A 25,468-nucleotide genomic window follows, 5' to 3' on the forward strand; every position below is an offset into this window, starting at 1 on the left:
ATGTAGCTGTCTAAAAAAGATATTCTTCTCTGAGATGTTATACTTTCAGTGATTTTTCAAGAAGTAATAACGTGCATGGAACTTATTAGCCCTTGAAATTATATTGTGTTTAGCATAAAATGTCCCATGAGTTACAAAGTAGAATTAGTTCAAGTATACCTTAAATGAGGCTGTTACCTTCCATAAAAATGAAAACAAAAGTTTAATACAAATTCTGGAAATAAGAGGTTTTCTTTTTAAACATTTTATATTCTTTGGGTTATTGGTCATTTTGAGCCACTGGTTCTGCCTCCCCACTCTATGACACTTTGGGATTATGATTGTAATTCGATTTTGACAGCACTCGTCAAAAATCAGTGTACTTTTTTGCCCATAAATAATGATAACGTCAAAACTCTTTATTTATTTATTTATTTATTTATTTATTTATTTATTTATTTATTTATTTTATATGAAATTTATTGACAAATTGGTTTCCATACAACACCCAGTGCTCATCCCAAAAGGTGCCCTCCTCAATACCCATCACCCACCCTCCCCTCCCTCCCACCCCCCATCAACCCTCTGTTCTCAGTTTTTAACAGTCTCTTATGCTTTGGCTGTCTCCCACTCTAACCTCTTTTTTTTTTTTTTTTTCCTTCCCCTCCTCCATGGGTTTCTGTTGAGTTTCTCAGGATCCACATAAGAGTGAAACCATATGGTATCTGTCTTTCTCTGTATGGCTTATTTCACTTAGCATCACACTCTCCAGTTCCATCCACGTTGCTACAAAGGGCCATATTTCATTTTTTCTCATTGCCACGTAGTACTCCATTGTGTATATAAACCACAATTTCTTTATCCATTCATCAGTTGATGGACATTTAGGCTCTTTCCAGAATTTGGCTATTGTTGAGAGTGCTGCTATGAACATTGGGGTACAAGTGGCCCTATGCATCAGTACTCCTGTATCCCTTGGATAAATTCCTAGCAGTGCTATTGCTGGGTCATAGGGTAGGTCTATTTTTAATTTTCTGAGGAACCTCCACACTGCTTTCCAGAGTGGCTGCACCAATTTGTATTCCCACCAACAGTGCAAGAGGGTTCCCGTTTCTCCACATCCTCTCCAGCATCTATAGTCTCCTGATTTGTTCATTTTGGCCACTCTGACTGGCGTGAGGTGATACCTGAGTGTGGTTTTGATTGTATTTCCCTGATAAGGAGCGACGCTGAACATCTTTTCATGTGCCTGTTGGCCATCCGGATGTCTTCTTTAGAGAAGTGTCTATTCATGTTTTCTGCCCATTTCTTCACTGGGTTATTTGTTTTTCGGGTGTGGAGTTTGGTGAGCTCTGTATAGATTTTGGATACTAGCCCTTTGTCCGATACGTCATTTGCAAATATCTTTTCCCATTCCGTTGGTTGCCTTTTAGTTTTGTTGGTTGTTTCCTTTGCTGTGCAGAAGCTTTTTATCTTCATAAGGTCCCAGTAATTCACTTTTGCTTTTAATTCCCTTGCCTTTGGGGATGTGTCGAGTAAGAGATTGCTACGGCTGAGGTCAGAGAGGTCTTTTCCTGCTTTCTCCTCTAAGGTTTTGATGGTTTCCTGTCTCACATTCAGGTCCTTTATCCATTTTGAGTTTATTTTTGTGAATGGTATGAGAAAGTGGTCTAGTTTCAACCTTCTGCATGTTGCTGTCCAGTTCTCCCAGCACCATTTGTTAAAGAGACTGTCTTTTTTCCATTGGATGTTCTTTCCTGCTTTGTCAAAGATGAGTTGGCCATACGTTTGTGGGTCTAGTTCTGGGGTTTCTATTCTATTCCATTGGTCTATGTGTCTGTTTTTGTGCCACAAAACTCTTTATTGATGCTATGCCTCTCCAAATATGGATTTCCTTGCCTTTACAACTTCAGGTTCAACCCTTTTTGGCAGCTTGGTAATCACCTAATTGTTTTGGGGAAATTTTCTACAGCTAAAAAGTTAAAATTAAATAAACTTGAAGATATGTCCTTATTTAATGTTGTATTTTGCTGCTGCCTCTTTCCTGATGAAAAAAGACTAAAAAGGATCAAGTAGATGTATCTAATAAGGGTAAGCAGAATGGTATCCAAAGCTAGTCCTGAAATGAATTAAGCAAGTTATATTTTCTAAAAACTACCAAGTTAATTGAGTTTGGTAGTTTTTCTTAGGAAACTGGGTAAGTTCACCTCTCCTACAACAATGGTGGGCCAACAGTCCAGAAGAGACACTGGCCAGATTGCCTATGTTTCAAGTTTAAACATTTTGGTACAAATATGACATTTTAAAATGTGTTTGATAAGGATCTGACATGCAGTCACTCTCTCCAAGTGCTCTCTCCTGAGAGAGTCATGGAGATGGAAAGAGACTCTTTGGGGGCTAAGGGAGAAAAGATGGGGCAGCTCTGAAAACCTCCCTCCTTTGAGGAGGGACCAAGAAGTCCCATATTGAGGGACTGCTCTTTACCCCTGGGGTTCTGCTTCTTGGATTTTACTGTAATGATTTATAGGGATAAGTGTTTTCCACTCCAATAGGCCCTTCTGAGATTATTCATCCCAGCATCCCCAAAGGCTAGCAGAATGCCTGGCATGATGAGCCCCATTTTAATATTTATTCTTTTTTTATATAATTTTTTAAACATTTATTCATTTTTGAGACACAGCGAGAGACAAAGCGTGAGTGGGGGAGGGACAGAGAGAGAGGGAGACACAGAATCCAAAGGAGGCTCCAGGCTCTGAGCTGTCAGCACAGAACCCAACACAGAGCTTGAACCCGTGAACCGTGAGATCATGACCTGAGCTGAAGTTACATGCTTAACCCACTGAGCCACCCAGGCACCCCTACATTTTAATATTTATTCTAAGAAGCAACAGGTGAACAGAGGGAACACAAATTTAGCATCTTAAAATTATTTTTAAAAATCAAAACACTTTAAATATGGGAGTTATTTCAAGATAAAATTATTTGGTTAAAGACATTTACATCTTTCCAGGGACTTGTTAAAAAGATTAGCACTGATCAGTGTGATGGTCCAATGAGACTTAATGACACAATTGAACAACAGGCTTCAAGCACAGGTTTCCTGGATGCCTGAGTCATTCCACATGAAGTTCTAAATTGAAGTTGTGGTTATTTGTTCTATAAGTTAATGACCGGATGAATTTTTTGCATTTGCTGTCCTGAACAATTCCTCCCTCTTGCAGTACGTAAGTATTTGGGGATTGAATAAGTAAGAATAAAATCTTTCTGAAACACATACTTTTGACTTCTTCCTTGTCTTGTCCACCCTAAAGCCAGGATGCCTATGTGTAAGGTGGGAGAATTGCTGTTTTACCCATTTGACTTCTTCATGGGGCTTGACCTGGCCATTATAACATGTGGGATTCAAACAGATTTGGATTGTAATCCTAGGTTTGCTACTTTCTAGCTGTGCTGCTTTGGGGAAAATTTTAAACTCCCTGCACCTTGGCTTACTTATTTGTAAAAATCAAGATAATAGTATCTACCACAATGGGAAGATGAACTATTCTGATCCTTTAACGTGCTTCACATGTAATGAGTATTCAGTAATGGTGGTTGCTCTCATTTTTCCCTTTTAACTTGTTCCTGTGCACATTTCCTCTTAGTCCTTTGGTATTCCCTTTGCACCATTTTGTTTGTTTCATTGCAATATCAGCTGACGTTACTGTAGATGTTTCTGGTGTGCTATATCCTCTTTGTTGACCTACCTCCTTTTTGACCAACAGCTTGTTTCTTGACATATGTTAAGCCCACCAGGTTTAATCCCTTCATATTTGACCTGGAGTCCCTTCTGCCTCTGCTCTCTGCTCTGATCCATATGTGTTGATTAATGGTTTTAATCCCACTTAACAACTGCACTGCTAATAATACTTTGAAGTTCTCATTATCATTTTCGGTATTTATGGCTTCTTTAGGGCAAGACCATCACCTCTTACTTCTTGGTACCAAGCTCTTCAATGGTGTCCCATCATGGCACTCCAAATGTATGTGATGTTGATGAACGACCACAGGATGACAAATGCCTCTATCGGCACGAGAGCTGTTGTCAGGTGAGAGATGCTGAGAGGTGTTAGCTGTCCCTGGAGCATAAGGTGGTTAAACATGCCCTAACAAGAGTAAGATCAATGCCAGGGATAAAATGTTAATGGAAATTTAATGACACAAGATAGTAAATTTAAATACAAAAATTGTGGTTTCTGTATGTTGCAGTTATGGTAGGAAAAATGAAAACACATCACACATTTTCAGAAACCTTAGTATGACTCTGCTTCATTTCCTCTCTATTTCATTAAGACTTTTTACCTGAGGTTAGTTTCCCACAGTAGCTGTGTGTGTGTGTACATACACATGGGCATCTATGCGTGTGTGCGCATGTACACACACATGCATGCCTACTCTACTTCTGGCTTTAGCAAATGATGTGGGGAACGCATGACTGGCTTGGTGAAATTGGGTACTTAGCAATACTGAGACCAGATGCCCACTAAACGAAATGCCAACGAAAAATGTTGGCATCGTGTGCTTTTGGAGAGGTGACCAAATCTGATGATTTCGTGACAAGCTGGTTTGAGTCTGGGTGAAGTCACAGTCCATAAGCCCTCTGAACCTAGCAGACCAGGCAGAGCTATTAAATGTGAATTGTCAGAATCTGCAGCCTAGCTATTCCTATGCCAAGGAAATGGGAACAGAAGTTTTGATGAGGAGAAGAGATGGGAAACTTGAAGCCATGGGCACCGGATGGGGTTACGGGTGAGAAAGAGGGAATGATTGAGGGCCCAAGAACAGATTCGGAAGGGGTGGCCTGGGGGCACCCAGACAAAAGGGAAGCTGGGGACAGTGCACACTCAGAAGGGTACTAGAGAGTAGCCCCAGGGAGGAAGAGAGAAACAGTAGTTTAGGCCAGAACCAGTCTTGGAGGACAAGGGAATGCAAGCTGCAGTTGTTGACCATTTAGAGTAGCTGATCAGGAAATAAAGAGAAATAGACAGGCAGATGGACGGAGCAGTCAGGTCAGGTGAAACTGTCTCTCTCCTCCGTCATCCTTCCGTGGCATCCAACATTGTGGAATGGGGGCCTCCTAGCAATATCACATATCCACGCTATGTGCTGAGAGCGGATCCATACTAGCAATAGAGAGGGCTGTTGGTGTGGAAGGTGATCCCCGATGAAGAATATGAGAATCTGGGACAAATGGTTTAGATCTGCTGGCCTAGATCCATGAAGCACCGAAGGAAGGGAAGGCTAGGGTAGCCAGATGGACGATAAAGGGATGATGGAGGGAAACTCAGGGAGAAGTCTTCTTGGATACCCATGGCAAGTGGCCTCTTCTGGAAAGAGGCCATACATTTTGACAATTTGACAACCAGGAAGTGTGGCATATTTTGTGATGGAATGAGTCTACCTTCAGGGGATTGAGAGCCTAATGCCAAGGTTACAACGTTTTGTTTTGTTGGTTTACTTAGAAGGTTGGTTGGTTAGCTTTTGTGTCATTGTTGCTTTGGGATTGTTTTGCAAATCAAAATTTTTTTGGTGGGGGATAGCATATTTGGAGGCTAAAAGGGAGAAGTTAGGAAAGAGAGAGCAGTTGAGAAGCTATAGAAGATATAAGTGCAAGGCAGAAGGTCTACCCAGAAAAAGAAAAGGGTGAGATGGAGGGCAGAGCATTAAGGGAAGCCTGTGTGTAGATACATATATATTGGGGTGGTCGGTCACTCCACAAATATCTAGTAAGTGCTTAAATAGGTGTCGGGTCTGTGCTTGGATCTCCTCTTAAACTCAAAACAGTGGGTGCTTAGACGTCAGCCTGGGTTAGAAGCTTGGGTTGGGATTTGACTTTTAATGAATAATGAACCAAAGGGCAAATGAGTGAGGGCCTAGTGGAAATTGGCCAGCAGGAATTTGTAGTGTAGTGGGACTTACACGACTGCAGAGTTAGCTAGCCCATGTTAACAAATGGAGGGAAATGACTGTCTTCCATTTGTATTTCAAGCAAAAACAAAAGTGAAAGCCAGAAGCGCTTTATAAAAATAGCAAGGTCTAGGAAAAAGGGCAAAGCACCCAGACAGATGCTCCACATTTCCAGGCTCCTCTCTGCCCTGGTGGTTCCTCATTGTTGTTAATAAGAACACAGCTTCCGAATTCACAGGAAAAGTGGAAAAGAAACGCCAGATCTGCAGTTGATGGAAACCACAGCATACCAGTACAATACGGGGGCCTGTTTCTAGCAATAAAGGCTGATGCATATTAATTCATTCAGCCAGCCCCATTGTTTATAATTCTTGCTTACATTTGCTGTCATGCACTGGAGTTAAAATTTACACCCTTTTCTGGTTGCAAGAAGTTATTTTTATTTATCCTTCTTTGTTAGCTGTTTCACTTCACAATAATTAATCAAATCACCAAAGCAGCATCAAATTGGGGAGTGACGATTTATTTGCATTATTTGGCTTTTCTAACAGGGTATCTCAGAGGGTGAGGACTCTGCTATAATATGGCCCTCTTATTTTATGACAGGTTGCAATTTTCTTGTAATGTTAGATGTGGTTCATCTTGATAATTATGCTAAATTAAGTAGTCCTACGCATTATAGAAATGTATGTTAAGATACATTAACGGAGATTAAGAATTTTAATTAGCTTCTACATATCATAGAATACATATTAAATAAGAATTCATCTGAAATTCAGATCCTGAATGTAATTCTATACCACTCAAGAAAATTATTAATGGAGACACTGGGGGGATCCCCAAACCTCCCAGCCTTTTCCCTGGTACGAACTGCTTTAATAGCTATTAAGACCACCTATAAAAGTGAAAAAAAACCTATCTCGTTAGCAATTCATCTCAGATTTTCTCCTTTTTCTGGTCTGACCTATTTCGTGTCTTTCTCTCTTGCTGCTCAAGTATCCGGAACTGAGAAACTGATCAGAAAAGCAATGTGACACCTCCTGTGAAATCTTGGCACAAAGGACCGAAGAAGGGAAAGACATAAGCACAGAGACCTACCAGGTGCCAGCAGCTGGTTTTGCTCTGCCTCGCCGAACAGGGCTTTGTATCCACATCAGCTCTGTGACCATTGCTTTCTCAGTGGGACTGGAGATCCTGGTGACAGTAAATGAGGGAGGCCCGGAAGGCCATACCCCACCCCTCACCGAAGGTCCTAGTCTACCGAATACTGAGTCTGGCACACGTGGTCACGATGTAGGAGTTGTCCTGCAGGAGTTGTTGCTATGCGCGCCCTGGTCCCCTCCCAGCAGTGGACGAGTATCAGCAAACTGGGCGATGAATTTAAAGGTGCCACCATTTGAGCAAAAAGACTAAAGAGTTCACAACATGTTGATTTCTCTATTCTAGTTAAGTTCTGGTTTTGTTTTTTTGCGAGTAGTTAAAACCAACTTCGGGGGCGCCTGGGTGGCTCAGTGTGTTAAGCCTCCGACTCTTGATTTCGGCTCAGGCCATGATCTCACAATTTGTGGATTTGAGCCCTCCATTGGGCTCTGCACTGACAGTGGGGAGCCTGCTTGGGATTCTCTCTCTCTCCTTCTCTCTCTGTGTCCCCCCTGCTTGTGCTCTCTCTCTCTCTCTCTCAAAATAAATAAACTTAAAAACAAAAAAAACTTTGCTTGCCATGGACCAAATTGTGTCCCCCACCCAAAATTCATGGTGAAGTCCTAACCTCCAGTATTTCAGAATAGCACTGTTTTTAGAGATCTGCCTTGAAAGAGGTAGTTAGGGTGAATGAGGTCATACAGATGGGCCCCATTCCAATATGACTGGTGTCCTTATAAGAGGAAATTAGGACACAGACATGCACAGAGGAAAAACCATACGAAAATGGATAAGATGGCCATCTACAAGCCAAAGAGAGAAGCCTCAGAAGAAACAACCTGTCTACACCTTGGCTTTGGACTTCCAGTCTCTAGAACTGTTTAAAAAGAAAAAAAAAATTCTGTTAAGTCACCCAGTCTGTGACACTTTGCTATGGCAGACTAGCAAGTTCTTGCTACCGTATCTTGTTGTAAATTAGCATTTCCCTGGTTACTGAAATCATTCTTTAGTGTTTGTGCTGAGGGTGGAAGCAAATGGAGGGTGGGATACACTTTAACCTGAGAGGAGAACTATAAACGTCTCATTTTGTCCTTTCTTATTATTTTTTATGACTTAGAAAACTTCATTTACATTAGACTTTATTTTTTTTAAGTTTATTTATTTTATTTTGAGAGACAGAGAGCAAGTGGGAGGGGGCCAGAGAGAGAGGGAGACAAAGGATCTGAAGTGGGCTCTGCGCTGAGCCCATGTGGGGCTCGAACTCACAAGCCATGAGATCATGACCTGAGTCGAAGTCAGATGCTTAACCAACTGAGCCACTCAGGCACTTGAGATTATGAAAAATATAGAAGAATATTTGAAGGAATGCCCAATTATTGACCTTGCTTTGGGAACTGCTATGAGTTGGATCGTGTCATGCAAAAATGCCTACGTAGAAGTCCCCAGTATGCCAGAATGTGACCTTATTGGGAAAAAGGGTTATTGCAGATGTAATTATTTAAGGTAGGATGAGGCATACTAGAGTAGGATGGGCCCCTGATCCAATATGACTAGTGTCCTTATGAAAGGGGGGGAATTTGGACACAGAGACTCAGAGAGAACACCATGTGAACATGAATATGGCCACTGTCAAACCAAGGAAAGATGCCTGGAACACACCCTTCCCTCACAGCTCTCACAAAGTTTCAACTCTGCCAATACCTTCATTTCAGACGTCAGCCTCCAGAACCGTGAACTAATAAATTTCCAGGTTACTCAGTTTGTGCGGATAAATTTGCAATGCCATATACTAGAATTTCAGTGGGTGGGACCCAGCTATGGGAATGTTTTTTAAGAGCTCTCTTGTGATTCCAATCTCCAGCCAGATTTGAGAACCACTGAGCTAGGGCGTGATAAGTTGGAGATTTATATTCCATCATTAGACTACTAACTTGATAAAATCAGAAATATGGAACAATCGAAGATATCCCTGTGTTTAACTTCTGGGAGAAAATATTTTATGTTTTTAAGTTGTATTTATTTATCTTAAAGAAAGAGAGAATGAATGTGGGAGCACCAGTAGGAGAGAAAGAGGGAGAGAGAGAGAATCCCAAGCAGGCTCCATGCTGTCAGTGCTGAACCCAACACGGGGCTTGAACTCATGAACTGTGAGATCAGGACCTGAGTCAAACTCAGGAGTCGGACACTTAACTGACTGAGTCACCCAGGCACCCCTGGGAGAAAATACTTTAAATGGCGACCCTTTCCCCAAGTTTGTATGTTTGTCTAAAACTGCATGGTGTGATCAACAGTGCTTTTCTCATCAGAAGAAGAAACAAGAAAGCCTCCACTTAATGGGGCCTAACAGTAAGTATAGCTTCCCACAAGACAATTTTCAGACTCCTCTTCTTCCTTACTGGCTGTGGCCCCTCATTCTCAGAACACACCTCTCTTTCCTCCTTGGTCTTCTCTTCAGTTTGTTGTTTTTTTCATTTTGCCTCCACATCTTTGGTTCTGCCCATTGACCTACCCCCTGCAGCAAATGGCCTCCACAGCCCAAGTCCCTCCAGGGCTCAGGTCCAGAGAGGCCAGTCCAGAGCAGAGCCCTGGACCTCCAGCTCCAAAAGGGGGGCCTGGACAGACAAATCCACCTATCTACCTATTCATCCATCCCACCATCCATCCTTCTATCCATCTACCATCCAAGTACCCAGGTGTCCAACAAATACATCTACTACGTTAGATATTTGGGAATAAAATGGTGGGCATGACAGCCACAGTCCCTTCCCTCTCAGCAAATCTAAAGTACATCAGTAAGGACAGTTATTGAACAGTACATATGGAATGAGGATTATAAAGGAGGAAAGCAGTCGCCATGGGAGTATATAGAAAGAGACTTTAACCTCTCCCTGAGTAGGCAGTGAGGGCTTCAAAGGAGATGAATTTTCAGCCAAGACATAAAGAAAAATTAGAAGTTGTTCCTCAGTTGGTATGACAAGGATAAAGGGTGTCAGGAAAGAACATGGTTGTTTTTTGAAAGACTCAAAGAGCTCAGAACAAGTAGAGCAGAGAGAGCAGAGGGTGGGAGCAGTTAGGGGACGCTGGCCCTCCTGGCAGAAGCCGTGCGGGGTACACCCAGCAGCAGGGGCTTGATCACAAGTACCCATGAACGTAACTCCACTTCCCTGACTCCTAAAACTGCTCAGGGTTTGGCTTCCCTTCGCTCTATTCAGTTTGAGGGGTGGTTTTTGAGCACCTACGTTTACGGTATGCTCAGTGCCGAGACTAGATGCTGTGGGGCCGTGGGGCCAGGAAGGTGTTGCAAAATCAAGAAAAGCCTTGACATCTGTGTTGGAAGAGCTTGGGGTGCACAGAGACGACAGTGTGTGGTGCAGGCTGATGGAACCAAGTGAGTGCCAGCCATAAATGGGGAGATGATGGGGTGCAGAGGACTTCGATACGGGTAAATCTTCATCCATCCATTCATCCGTATACTCTCATCTATTTACATATACATTTATCTAATAAATATAAATGAAAAGTGTTTAGCAATAGAAAGCATCCCCCAATGGAACATGGGCATTTTGCTAATCTGGGGGGCTTGATCTGGGGAGGAGCTTTGGTTTTGCCGTAAGCACTAAACAGGACGCCCTTGTGTCCTTTTGCTCATGGTCTAGACAACCCTCTTCTTCAACCCAGTTAGGACAGAAGAGCAACTCTTCAACTCTTGAGTGGTCAGTTCTACCAGAGTGAAAAATGGCAAATAATTTCTGTAAAAAATGAAATAACGGTACGTGAATCAATATTTAGCATCCAGGAACTTCAGTCAAAGATGAGGGAACCATTAGGGCTAAATTATAGTGGAGGCCTAAACTTCGCTTTTATTTATCCTTTGCCTGCCGAGCCCTATATGGTCAAAGAAATTATTGTGTTTTTCTTCCATAAAATTTCAGCGTGCAAACTTAGCTCTACAGGGGCACGACTACAGCGTTGGGAGGGTTAATGCCACACAATCTGTCTAAGCAGCAAGAACCAAGAGGCTGATTATTTAACTCCATTTCCTGTAAGGCTTTTTTTCTTAGTGGGATGACTCAGTCCCACAGAAATCCGCAGTAGGGGGACCTAACTTGGGACAATTACATTGAATCACGAGCCTTCCCCAGACAATTTACTCTGCGGGGAAGTCCCCAACTTGCGCCTGCCATTCTTTCACAGAAGCCTTATTTTATTTTCTTTGCCTCAGTGGGAGAGGAAATGGATGTTATCACTGTTGTACCCAGAAGACCAATATATGCTAGATACATAGTTTATAAACATCATTTTAAGCAGACTCAGGGATTTTGTTTTTCTTTTAAAAGTCAGAAGGCCGCTTGGAAAGGTGTGTATTGCTCCATCGGTCTTCAAAGGAAGTAAATAAACCGGGAGGAAGTAGCTCAAGGAGAATTAGGGGGGCGAAGGCTTGGGGGTGTAGAAAGGAGGGGAGACAGTGGGTAAGCCGCTGTCAAGATGAAGCCTCTGATGTACAACCAAAGGAATACCAATCACTGTATATCTTGTGACCAGAGCTTAATTGATGTACATGCAACACTCATTTAATTTGCCTAATTACAATTTGTTCACACCCGCACCACAGGGCTTTGTTACAAATGATTCCCCAGCCCAGTCCACTGGGTGGAGGGTGGAGTATCACTCTGCGGTCGGTCGTTTGTGGGGGAAATTTGCATAGAACATCTCCTCCACCAAATTATTAATTGGCTCCCGGGGAGGCACCGGTTTCCGAGGTTCTGCTTAATTACTATTCACGTTGAGGTTAAACATCTGCCCGTGGTGAGCGCTGGTACCTGCTAACCTGTCTGCACCCGCTGCTGTCAGCATCGTGTTTACATTCACAGCTAGGTAGCTGGTGTCAACACATCCTTTCCATGAAAACAACAGCGAATGTTGCCGACACTGTTTACGCTGATCGCGGAAGATTGTGTGGGTAGAATGTAAACAGGGAGAGAGAGGCAGTGTGGGGGTCTCCGGTTCAATGCAGGGCCTCACGCAGTGTCAGGCATGGGGCGTTCACTGCCATGCGTCCCCTTCCCTCCCCTCCTTGGGTGGGGTGCAACACTACTGCCCAGTGTTGAAAAATACTCTCAGGGTGTCTTCTAGGCATCTCTGGAAATGTGTGATGCCCTGTAGGTTTCTTGGAAATAAAACGAGCCCTTCCCCCAGCCCTCTGATCCCACCAGGTTAAAAGATCTTGTTTTGGAAATGGGAAATTAGGCCAGTCAGGTTAATGAGCACGGTCATTTCCTGGTCTTCTCCACTCTTCTCCAAGGCTAAGCAATACACATCGCACACACAAAGTTATCTTTGCAATTGGAAAACCACATTTCATTTTTCCTAACACATGTTCCATTTAGCCTGCTAGGGAAAGACCAATTTTAATAGCAAGAAGAGATGGAAAGAAAGAAATAAACCTCAAATTACAATTTGAAAAGAAATCAAGAAATGATCTAGAACAGGGGTCACCAAAATACAGCACACAGGCCAAATCTATCCCATACTGCCTGTCTTATAAATAAAGTTATATTGAAATACTACTATGCTCATTCATTTACATATTGTGTGCTGTGAACTGAATGGTCTCTTCACCCCCACCTTCCAGAAGAAACCATGTATTGAAGCCCTAAGCTCCAGAGTGACTGTATTGGAGATGAAGCTTTAGGAGGTGATTTAGATTAAATGAGGTCCTAAGGGTGGGGTCCCAGTCGGATAGGATTGGTAACCTTAGAAGAAGAGGAAGGTAAGAGATTTCTTTCTCCCTCTCTAGGAACATGTGGAGGAAAGGCCATGTGAGGACACAGGGTGGAGGCAGCCATCTGCAAGCCAGGAAGGGGGTCTCACCAGAATCGGACCATGATCTCAGATGACCAGACTCCAGAACTATGAGAAAAATAAAGGTCTGTTATTTAAGCCACCCAGTCTGCGTTTTGGTGTTTGGTTACAGCGGCCTGAGCAGTCTCAGACATCCTCTATGGCCGCTTTTGGGCTATCGTGGACTTGGGTGCTTGGATGGAAACTTCACGACATGCAAAGCCAAAAATATTTACTGTCGGGTCCTTTATAGGTAAGGTGCGCTGTCCCTGATGTAGAAAGCTCCCTTCCCAAACCGTATTTAGAAACTAAAGCTATTATATAAATAAAGTTGGGCAAAGCCCTCGAGACCTATTGGAAGCAGGGAGCAACGTAGCACTTAGATGGGTGAATTTACACAGCAATTAACACAAAGATACAGATTAGAAAAGATACAAGTTGACACATGGCTAAATAGAGACCAAGATCAATTATTCAAACAGGTGGACTGAAAGAAATGAAGGAACATAACTGAAAATGGGTGAAATTTAGGGCAGAATTTTGCATCAATGAGTAATTTAAAATGGTAACTCTCTAACACCAGGAAGAGTAACCAACTCCAATGCCTACAGCAAATAGGTAGTGTGTGGGAACCTGACAAGGTAGAGCATATACTCTGCCAAAGTGGACAGATAGCTCAGCTCCAGTGGATTCTTGCCAGTTCTTCTGATTTCAAGAAAAAAGTCCCGAAGTCTGAATTCCTATTTGAAATCTCTCAATTATTTAAACTTCAAAAATAGTCCCAGGGTACCTGGGTGGCTCAGTCGGTTAGGCATCCAACTATTGATTTCAGTTCAAGGTCATGATCTCACGGTTTGTGAGATCGAACCCTGCTCTGGGCTCTGTGTTGAGGGTGTGAAGCCTGCTTGGGATTCTGTTGCCACCTCTCCCTGCCCCACCCCTGCTCATGCACACTCTCCCTCTCTCTCTCTCTCTCAAGATAAATAAATAAGCTTTAAAAAGTTATACACATAAAAAACAGTCCTGGGAGGCTTAGTCCGTAGAGCATGTGCCTCTTGATCTCAGGGTTGTGGGTGTGAGCCCCACACTGGGTGTAGAGATTACTTAACATTAAATCTTAAAAAATAATAATAATAGTCCAACAACTCTGTAGAGCAATGTGAATAAACCTCTTTGACTCATGAACCACTAGCTTGTAATGTTTTTGTGCTAATATATATTACATCAAAGCCTTTTTTAAAAAAAAGAAAAAGAAATCAAATATTTCCTTTGCTGATTTCCCTAATAATCACTGAGGAGGGCATTCTTTCTAGAGACACTCGAGTTGCAGATAGGTTCAATTTTGAAGTATTTTTCCCATGTTTCCAAATTTAGCCAATGGATTAACCGCTGGGGTGTCACTTAAGCCCCATTAGTCCTGAATTTCAGCAGGTGTAATGTGTTATGATGTAAGAAGTTCAGGAAACATTGGCTGATAGGCTTTAATTGCACTTAATTGCTTTCATGTGAACAAATAGTATATATGTTTACATAGACACACACTTTTAAGTGAAAGCAAATAAGGCAGCAAGATCATGTTCTAGGAAATCTTTAGCTCCAACATCAATATGCCTGCAGAAAATCCTAAATGATACTGAATGATGACACCTCTTGTGGTCTGGATGGAGCAAGAGATGGTAAAATGTGTTGCCCTGTTTTGTTAAAGCAAAATTTCCCTTCTGACACAAACTTTTTTTTTTAACGTTGTTGCTTTAAAAAAAATTTTTTTTAAACGTTTATTTATTTTTGAGACAGAGAGAGACAGAGCATGAATGGGGAAGGGGCAGAGAGAGAGGGAGACACAGAATCGGAAGCAGGCTCCAGGCTCTGAGCCATCAGCCCAGAGCCCTACGCGGGGCTCGAACTCACCGACCGCGAGATCGTGACCTGAGCTGAAGTCGGACGCTTAACCGACTGAGCCACCCAGGCACCCCTTAACGTAGTTGCTTTAAAATTACCATTTTCAAGAGAAATAGCTAGGGTAAAGAGCTGGAAAAAGTTGTTTGAGGCCAAAACTTATAATGAAGGCAGAGCTATAACCTGAGGATCCTATGATTTGTGGGGACGTGAGATTGGGTTCTTTGAGGCCACTTTGTTTCTTTAAAAGCTGAATCTATGGATGGTATCTGACACAGAATTCATATATACTGGGAACCCTTTTATCGAGGGGATCAGGACCTCTACTAGCTAATCAGAAATTAAGTTAAAGTGAGGAAACATTTTAAAAAACCCTGAAGATTCATACATAGCTTTAACATTTTATTGTAATGTAAAATTATAAAGGCACATTAACCACCCAATTTCTTTTTTTTTATTTTTTTTTAATGTTTATTTATTTTTGAGAGAGAGACAGAGCATGAGTGGGAAGGGGGGAAGGGAGGGACAGAGAGGGAGACAATAATCCGAAGCAGGGTCCAGGCTTCGAGCTGTCAGCACAGAGCCCGACACGGGGCTCAGATTCACGAACCGTGAGATCATGACCTGAGCCGAAGTCGGACGCTTACTGACTGAGCCACCCAGGCGCCCCCAATTTAGTTTTTGATGGAGGGCCAGGATCTTCTCATGGAAAATGGGTCCCCGATTAGAATCCCCCAGTGTCTTTCTTACCCACCTACCTACACACCCAATCCTGCATGCAGTTTCCAGCTTGATGCTCTTCAAAATAGAATGAAGAATTAATACAAGGGTAATTCAAGAGTAATGCAAGAGTACTCTGGATACTTGAGTACTTCCAGACTATGACTATTTCCCCTAATCCGTCATACTTGTCCCATCCCAAATTTGACAGCAATTTTGAAGTGAATGTGTTTTTATTAAGTCTCTTCAGAGGTTTAGCTTTTGTTTTCATGGAAACCCCAACTTTATTTTCATGTTCATATTCTATGGCTCTATAGAATATTTAATTGAATTATGTAATCATAAGCACTACAACTGGGATATGTAGGTTTGGGAACAAATACAGCTAACTCTTGGTAAGTATTCGACTCAGGTGGTGCGAGAGGATGTAGGAAGTCCTGTTTGAGAGGAACCTACTCCTTGGAAGTGTTCAGTGAGGTCACTGTGCATGATTTACAAGAGAGAATGGAGAATTTTGCTTACTTCTGTATGTTGTTTAAATGGGGGGCAGCTAGGGGAACTTCTCCTGTAGAGCATTGGGAAGAAGATCCCTTTCCACATGAGGAGCTAATATGATTACATGTGAGAATAATGATTCATGGTCATCCATAGTAGACACTGCATAAATAAAATGGGGCCCCTCCTCTGGGTCCTAGACTCATTGAGCACCTCACGATTCAAGGAGGTAATGCACAGGTTCCTCAAACTCAACCTGCATATCTTATTTTTCTCCCCTAAACCTGCTCCTCCTGTGAGCTTCCCCACTTAGGTGACTGACACCATCATCTACCCAGGACCTCTGCCAGAAAGTCGGCTCTCTTTTGCAACCACTATATTCAACCGGACAGTAAGTAAACCACGTCTGTTTTACCTTTTAGACCTCCAATTTGTCTTTTCCTCTCTATGCCCACTGCTTTGGCTCACAGACTTATGATTCAGTGCTGCCCCCACTGTCTCAGTTCCATCCTCCACATATCTGCCAAGGTGATCTTTCCAAACTGCACTTCTGATGATCTCACTCCCTTGAATAAATCCCTCAATGGCTCGCCACTGCTGTCAGGATAGTGTTCAAACTCTTTCACCTGGCATTCACAGTTCAGCCCCTGCCAACGTTTTCAACATGTCTAAACACACATACATTCTTTACTCCAACCATACTGAACTACTTCCTTAAACACATCAGGCTGTTTCACACCTACGCGTGGTTTGTTCCTGTCTGTGGCACCTTTCCTCACCACATCCCCTGGCTAACTTTGCTCAGCCATTAGGACTCAGCTCCTAGGTCACTTCATTCTAAGTGTTCCCTGAGCCCTCCTGGGGTATAAGCCTCTCCTCTGCACCACTTACGACACGTGTTAAACTACTTATTGAATCTAGTTATGATTACTGACTTTCTTGTCTGTCTTTTCTATTAGATGATGCTCCTCAAATATATGGATCATATTTTTTTGTTGTCCTTTGTGTCTCTTGCATGAATATAAAAACTGAAACATGCCGAGCTCAATAATAATTTTTTAGATGAATAAAAGAGGGGAAACTCATAAAAAGACTGCAGTATGCCTTCTCCACTAGAATGCTCTATTTAGTAGTAAACTGATATATAACCAAGCAACATAATTAAAGGAGAATTTAATTTATTTTATTTTTATTTTATTTTTTAAATTTACATCCAAGTTAGTTAGCAGATAGTGCAACAATGATTTCAGGAGTAGATTCTTTAATGCCTCTTACCCATTTAGCTCATCCCCCCTCCTACAACCCCTCCAGTAATCCTCTGTTTGTTCTCCATATTTAAGAGTCTCTTATGTTAAGGGGAATTAATTTTAAAGTACTTAAGTTTAAGGGGCACCTGGGTGGCTCAGTTGGTTGAGCATCTGACTTCGGCCCAGGTTGTGATCTCACGGTTTGTGAGTTCAAGCCCCACATCGGGTTCTCTGCTGTCAGCATGAAGCCTTAAACAGATCCTCTGTCCCCCTCTCTCTCTGCCCCTCCCCCATTTGTTCTCTCTCCCCCCCCCAAAAAAAATAAACACTAAAAAAATTATAAAATAAATAAATAAAGTACTGAAGTTGTAAAAGTTTCTTAAAAGGTAGAGGAAGGCAAAGCATAGCTACAGGGATTTTACCTGTACATTAAGCAGAAGCACATCAATTACTACCATGTAATGATAATATAATGTTGTGGTTTTGTTATAGGGAGTTTGAGGTTTATGTTTAATATATGTATTCAACATACACAAATGTGGGGGAAAGCCTAATGTCAAACAAAGATGCTGTAAAACGGTAAGCTACTGGGGTGGTGGTGGTCCTTATCTCTTTTGATTCGTAACCAAGATTCTGTATATATAATTATATATAGCCTGTGCATATCTATACAGAACAATTATATATATTTATACAGAGCAATTATATACTATATATTATTTATTATAAAATTGCTGTTTTAAAGCCACCATTATAAGACTTAGTAATCTTGAGGCATAAATACCAGGTCTGACAAAAATGAACATTTGGTTTATCATTTTGCAGACAGTTTGTTGAGATGATGAAATGTATGTGAGAGAACATTACAACTAATCACCTAGCTAATAATTTCAATGCAAAATTGTAATGTTTGAGAGTAATGTGGAAAATGGAACTGTCAACAAAAGTTGTTACCTAGTTATTCTCAAACTTTAATGTACATGGGGATCAAATGAAGATCCTGTTAAAATGCAGATTCCAATTCAGGAGGTCTGGGATGGAGCCTGAGATTCTGCATTTTGACGAGCTCCTGGGCCACAGACCATGCTTGGGTGGCAGCAGTATACCCCAATCAGGATAAATTGTATGAATCCCTTTGAATGATTATTAAAAACATGGATTCCATAAAAAAAGAAAACAAAACAAAAAAGAACCCCATGGATTCCTGGACTCTCATCAAGTGTAAACACACATATACACACCTGAGCTCTTGCAACAAAACTGTTAGGGGAGGGGACAGGGTAAGTTACTAATATGTAATATGTAAATATGTATTTAACATATTGTCTGTAGAAACTCACTGATATCACTATAAATCCCTCAGTTTCTAGGCGATCACTCAATCTGGGAGATCACTCAGTAAGATCAACTTCTTACAAACTTCAGATATTTTGAAAAAAACGTCCAAACCAAAGTCCTTGGACAATTCCTGCTTTTCACCTTTTGGCTCTATCCTTGTAAGCACTGTGCCATGCCCAATTATGTGATGAAATAAACTAGGTATCCCAATTTTGAAGATTTCTAGATAAATTCTTGGTTAAAATTCTATCTCAGAAATATTCAAAGTGGTCTTTTAAAAAAAAGTTTTTAATGTTTATTTATTCTTTAGACAGAGACAGAGCATGAGTGGGGGAGGTACAGAGAGAGAGGGAGACACAGAATCTCAAGCAGGTTCCAGGCTCTGAGCTGGCAGCACAGAGCCCGATACGGGGCTCAAACCCATGAACTGTGAGATCATGACCTGAGCTGAAGTCGGATGCTTAACCGACTGAGCCACCCAGGCGCCCCCAAAGTTGTCATTTCAAGTTTTCCTCCATATGTCCCAATATTTAGCTTGAATATGAAGAGGATATCTGATATACTATGATTATTTTGGTTTTAAAAGAAATATTTCCCTCCCTTTTCAACAGTGTACCAAACTGGATTGATGGCCCCTTTGACTGATGGTGATGATGACAACCATGGTAATGAAAACAGCAAATACTTATGCAGCACTTCCTCCATGTCAGCCACTTTCCTAGTACAAGTTGATGTGGGATGGATTATCTACATCTTACAGATGAGGAAACTGAGACACAGTAGTACTATGCTTAAGATCACAGAGCTTGTCCGGACTTCAAGCTGTATTACAAAGCTGTAATCATCAAGACAGTATGGTACTGGCACAACAACAGACACTCGGATCAATGGGACAGAACAGAGAACCCAGAAATGGACCCACAAATGTATGGCCAACTCATCTTTGACAAAGCAGGAAGGAATATCCAATAGAATAAAGACAGTCTTTTCAGCAAGTGGTGCTGGGAAAACTGGACAGTGACATGCAAAAAAATAAACCTGGACCACTTTCTTAAACCATGCACAAAAATAAACTCAAAATGGATGAAAGACCTAAACGTAAGACAGGAAGCCATCAAAATCTTAGACAAGAGGAGAAAGCAGGCAAAAACCTCTTTGACCTCGGCCACAACAACTTCTTACTCAACACATCTCCAGAGGCAAGGGAAACAAAAGCAAAAATGAACTACTGGGATCTCATCAAAATAAAACGCTTCTGCACAGTGAAGGAAACAATCAACAAAACTAAAAGGCAATTGACAGAATGGGAGAAGATATTTGCAAACAACATATCAGATAAAGGGTTAGTATCCAGAATCTATAAAGAACTTATCAAAACTCAACACCCAAAAAATAAATAATCCAGTGAAGAAATGGGCAAAAGACAGGAATAGACACTTCTCCAAAGAAGACATCTAGATGGTCAACCAACACATGAAAAAATGTTCAACATCACTCATTTTCAGGGAAATACAAATCAAAACCACCATGAGATACAACCTCACACCTGTCAGAATGGCTAACATTAACAACTCAGGCAACGAAAGATGTTGGCAAGGATGCAGAGAAAGAGGATCTCTTTTGCACTGCTGGTGGGAATGCAAACTGGTGCAGCCACTCTGGTGAACGGTGTGGAGGTTCCTCAAAAAATTAAAAATAGAACTACCCTATGACCCAGCAATTGCACTACTAAAGTATTTATCCAAAGAACACAGGGATGCTGTTTGGAAGGGGTATACACACCCCAATGTTTATAGCAGCACTATTGACAATAGCCAAAGTATGGAAAGAGCCCAAATGCCCATCAATGGATGAATAAAGAAGATGTGGGGTGTGTGTGTGTGTGTGTGTGTGTGTGTGTATACCTACATATACCTACATACAATGGAGTATTACTCGGCAATCAAAAAGAATGAAATCTTGCCATTTGCAACCACGTGGATGGAACTGAAGGGTATTATGCTAAGCGAAATTAGTCAGAGAAAGACAAATATCATATGACTTCCTCCAATGAGGACTTTTAAGAGACAAAACAGATGAACATAAGGGAAGGGAAGCAAAAATAATATAAAAACAGGAAGGGGGACAAAACTTAAGAGACTCTTAAATATAGAGAACAAACAGAGGGTTACTGGAGGGGTTGTGGGAGGGGGATGGGCTAAATGGGTAAGGGGCAGTAAGGAATCTACTCCTGAAATCATTGTTGCACTATATGCTAACTTGGATGTAAATTTAATAAATAAACAAACAAACAAACAAATAAAAAAGATCACAGAGCTTGTGAAAAATGGAGCCAGGATTTCATTTCAGTCTGACTCTATAGTCTGAGCTCTTGAACATTACAATCTATTGTCATCATTAATACTTGAGACTAAGATTTCTGGTTTCTAACCCTCTTTATTTTATAATCATGACCAAGTGTCTACTGATATCCCAGCACTTATTACTTTAACTGTAGTGCCCATTAATATGAAATTGGGCAGGACAACCATTTTCAGTTATGTTTATGTGCTTTCTATGACTCCAAAAGACATCATTCCCATTAATAGTCCTGATAGATCGGTGTAGTTATTAAAACTTTCTAAAAGATGGTAGTAAAGATCTCAAGACATCTTTTTCATCATCTGCAGGCCTAACAATGGGAACTGAATTTTGGCATCTCCAAATATATGGCTGTAGACTGAAAAACATGGCCAACATACTTTGTAGCTACTCCAGTCAAAGAATGAAGTTTATTCATTCCTTGAATTTGGGCTGCATGTGACTTGGTTCGACCAACAGGATGTGGGAGAAGTGATGTTGCCCATGTTCAGAAGTGTAGGTTTCAAGAGACCTTGCAGCTTTTGCCTTTGCCCTTTTGGAACACTTCTGCCATTCTATAAAGAAGTCCAGTCCAACCTATTGGAGGATGGGAGGCCTTGGAAAGGAGAATTGAAGTGTCCCATCTGACGGGTCCAGGTAACTGTCATGGAGACAGACATAGAGAAAGGCTCTCCATCCTCTATGGTAGCTAAGCTTAGCCCCAAGCTGGTCCAATGAAGGTGAATGATTGCACTCAAATGAATCCTACAGAATAATTTCTCAGCCAAACTATGGAATTATGGGAGTTAAAAAGTGACTCTTTTCGGTTACTAAGTTTTGTGGTTGGTTGGCCGCAATATATATGTGATACTATGGTTTAAAAAATAAATAAAATTTTAGGCAATATAACTATCTTTCTAACTAATGATATTTGGAGAATTGTTCAATGTAATAAGGCGTTTTGATTCAATAAAGTAATTTTGTATAAAAGCCTGTGACCAAATTAGAGATTTAAGGAGACACATTTACTCTTAGTGATTTCTAAAATCACATATTTTCATAACTAGCAATAGCAAAGAAGGCCATTAACTAAATGCATTGCTACAAATTCTGAGTTGTTATCATTGATTTTATCATCTGAGATTTGCAGCCCGTGGATAAAAAAATTTTCAGTGTCTACATTTTTTATAGTAAATTTGATAGTGTGTTAAAAATAATATAAATCCCCTCTTTTAGAAAAGATAATATAATATCAGAAATATGAATCTCCATTTAAGAAGGAATTCAACCACTAATTAAAAGGAAACTATGAAGCAATCTCCATGGATCTAAAATCACTTTGTTGTTTTCAGCTACTGTGTTGTAAATCCCTTCTCTATGTTGGCAGGGAAACTTGTCAAATTGTTTTACTGCAGAGCTTGTCTCTACCCACCTAAATTGTAGACCTTTATATTTTTATTGCTGTCAAAAGTTTGTAAAATACGTTTGAGGTAATTGTGGAAAATCATAAAACCTGCCTGGGGTAGGAAACAGTAATAGTTCACAAATTATACTTAACTGTTAATCAGTTCAGACATAAATGAACTGCAAATGAACTTACTTTTATTTTTTTCCTGCCTCAAGCTAAGCCCCATGTCCTCTAACACATTGTGATTTCTTATAATGGAAACCGCAAGCCTTCCTTTGTCTTTTCTCTGCTGCGGTAACCAACATGAGAGCGTCTGACAGTTTCAAAATCTTGCACTCAGCAGAGCATGGTTTATTACTGAGAGTAGCAGTAATCTGACACCGGCTGCTAATAGGCTAATAGCTGCATTACATGGTACCATTGCAATGTGTTAGTTATTTGGAAGAAGTTTTCCTTAAATCACATATTTTAAAAGTCAGTGGTCCCATAAGCAACTGGTTATTTTTTTTCTAGCTTCTATTATTAGTATTTACTATGAACAATTAGTGATCTATCAAAAATTAGTAAAAATTCTGGTAGTGCATTACATTTCTCTCATTATCTCCCCAGAGCCTATTTATGCTACCCATCTATGCACCCATCTATGTAAGGACTTTTCTCATCTGCTGAAAAAGCATTGAAGAATTTCAAGGACTGAGTCTCAAGCATTGCCTGGAATTTTAAGGAAAACTTTCGCACCCAGCTTAATCTGCTGTATTACTGTCTTTAACCTGGATAATATATTTCTTCTGGTAATTTTTCCATGGTCTGTTTTCCTTGAGAAACTGTCAATGAGGGTGTTGGCAGTTTTTAACAGAAATGTAGACAGATGGATGCCCCCACCCTTCTAGATAAAAGGATGTTGACCACTTTCCATCTATTTCTATGTCTTCTGTGAATTCTGAAACCCTCCCCAAGATATCTGTCATTCTGGGTGAAGCGTTGCATCGTTATGGTTATCCCTGGCCCCTTGAACTCCTTCTTCTGTGATTTTAGCTGATTTTGAGAATGTCTTTACTCTCTTGAAACTGCTGTCCTTCCCTTTCTTAATTGCTTCAGCCTACATGTAAAATTCAACTGCTTTCCCTGATTGCCAAACAAAGACAAAACACCTATTCCCAGAGGGCACTTGAGTGAAGCCTTGATGTGAAGGTCTCAGGGAGATTGAGAGGTTTTTACAAGACTGCAACACATAGTAAACAACCTAAAATTACTTACTAGACACCCTTATTCTTTTACTTAAAATTAAAACAATCATTTTTTTAGGTTTGTTTATTTGAGAGAGAGCAAGAGAGCAAGAGCGAGGCCGAGAGAGAGAGAGAGAGAGAGAGAGAGAGAGAGAGAGAAAGCAAGTGAGGGAGGAGCAAACACAGAGGGAGGGAGAGAAAGAATCCCAAGCAGGCTCCATGCTGTCACCGCAGGGCCCATGCAGGGCTCGATCCCACAAGCCACAAGATATGACCTGAGCCGAAACCAAGAGTCCTTCACTTAGCTGGCTGAGCTACCCAGGTACCCTGAAAACATTATTTTATTTTATTTTAAAATTTTTTTTAATGTTTAGTTTTTAGAGAGAAACAGAATGCGAGCAGGGGAGGGGCAGAGAGAGGGAGACAGAATCTGAAATAGGCTCCAGGCTCTGAGCTATCAGCAAAGAGCCTGATGTGGGGCTCAAACTCACAGACCGTGAGATCATGACCTGAGCTGGTCAGACACTTAACCTGCTGAGCCACCCAGGGCCCCAAACATTATTTTATTTAAAAAAAAATTTTTTTTTAACGTTTATTTATTTTTGAGACAGAGAGAGAGACAGAGCATGAATGGGGGAGGGTCAGAGAGAGAGGGAGACACAGAATCTGAAACAGGCTCCAGGCTTTGAGCTGTCAGCACAGAGCCTGACACGGGGCTCAAACTCACGAACCATGAGATCATGACCTAAGCTGAAGTTGGACACTTAACCGACTGAGCCACCCAGGCGCCCGAAACATTATTTTATTTTAAAGGGCATGTGTGCCTTTAGCAATATATTCAAAATACTCAAAAGTCAAAAGCATAATAATTCTTCCTTCCACCCCTGACCCTCTGGCTACCAGTTCCCCTCCTGAGAAGCAACTACACTTAATAGTTTTTTGCATGTCCTTAAGAACTCTCCTATCAGTATAAAAACTATATCAATGTATTCTTATCTTAAAAAAAAAAAAAAAAGATTATACCACAACTTGCTTTTCTCATTAAATACTGAATTTTTGAGATCACATATAATCATACAAAACTGCCTCGGTGCATGCTACTCATGGTCAGAGTATGTCAGAATTTATTTAATCAGTCTCCTTTTGATAAACATTTAAGCTGTTGCTTATCTTCTGCTATTACAAACGATGCTGGAATACATTTCCCTGCACACACACACATTGGACACTTAAGCCTATATATATGTATGAATCCTTGGGGGACACACACACACACACACACACACTCACAATTTTTTTGCTAGATATTATGAAATCATGCTATTTACTTTTTCATAGAGAAGAGATCATACTATAAAAACAATTTTGATCCTTGATCATTTTTCATTTAACGATTTGGGTATTTTCCTTTCCCCCATATTATTCAAAACTCTTTACACACATTATTTTCAGTGGTTGAAAAACAGTGTTTCTATGAAGCTGCCATAAGTTAGTTAACTGTCTTTTCAGTCGCCAGTGTGGTTGTTTTCATCATTTGCTGTTTTAGATCATCCTGTGATAATTATCTTTGAGCAAAACTGCCTACGTTTCAGAGTGTTAACTTCTAGACAAGACTTTCAGAAGAGAAATCATTGAGCCAAAGGACAAAAACATTCTGACTGGCAGCTTTCTTTCTGGGAAAAGAGTCACAACCCACATCATACTCAGCTCCGTAAGAGAATGCCTGGCTTACCACATACTCACCAGCAATGCCATTTTTTTTCTTCTTAAATAAGAAGCTCTTAGTTATTTAGAGTAAAAATAGTATCAAGTTGTGGTTTTAATTTAATTTTTTAAGTTTATTTGTTTATTTTGAGAGAGAGTGAGCCAGCGGGGAACAGGCAGATGGAGAG

This window comes from Prionailurus bengalensis, chromosome A2 (assembly GCF_016509475.1).
Source record: "Prionailurus bengalensis isolate Pbe53 chromosome A2, Fcat_Pben_1.1_paternal_pri, whole genome shotgun sequence".
In the NCBI taxonomy this organism is placed as follows: Eukaryota; Metazoa; Chordata; class Mammalia; order Carnivora; family Felidae; genus Prionailurus; species Prionailurus bengalensis.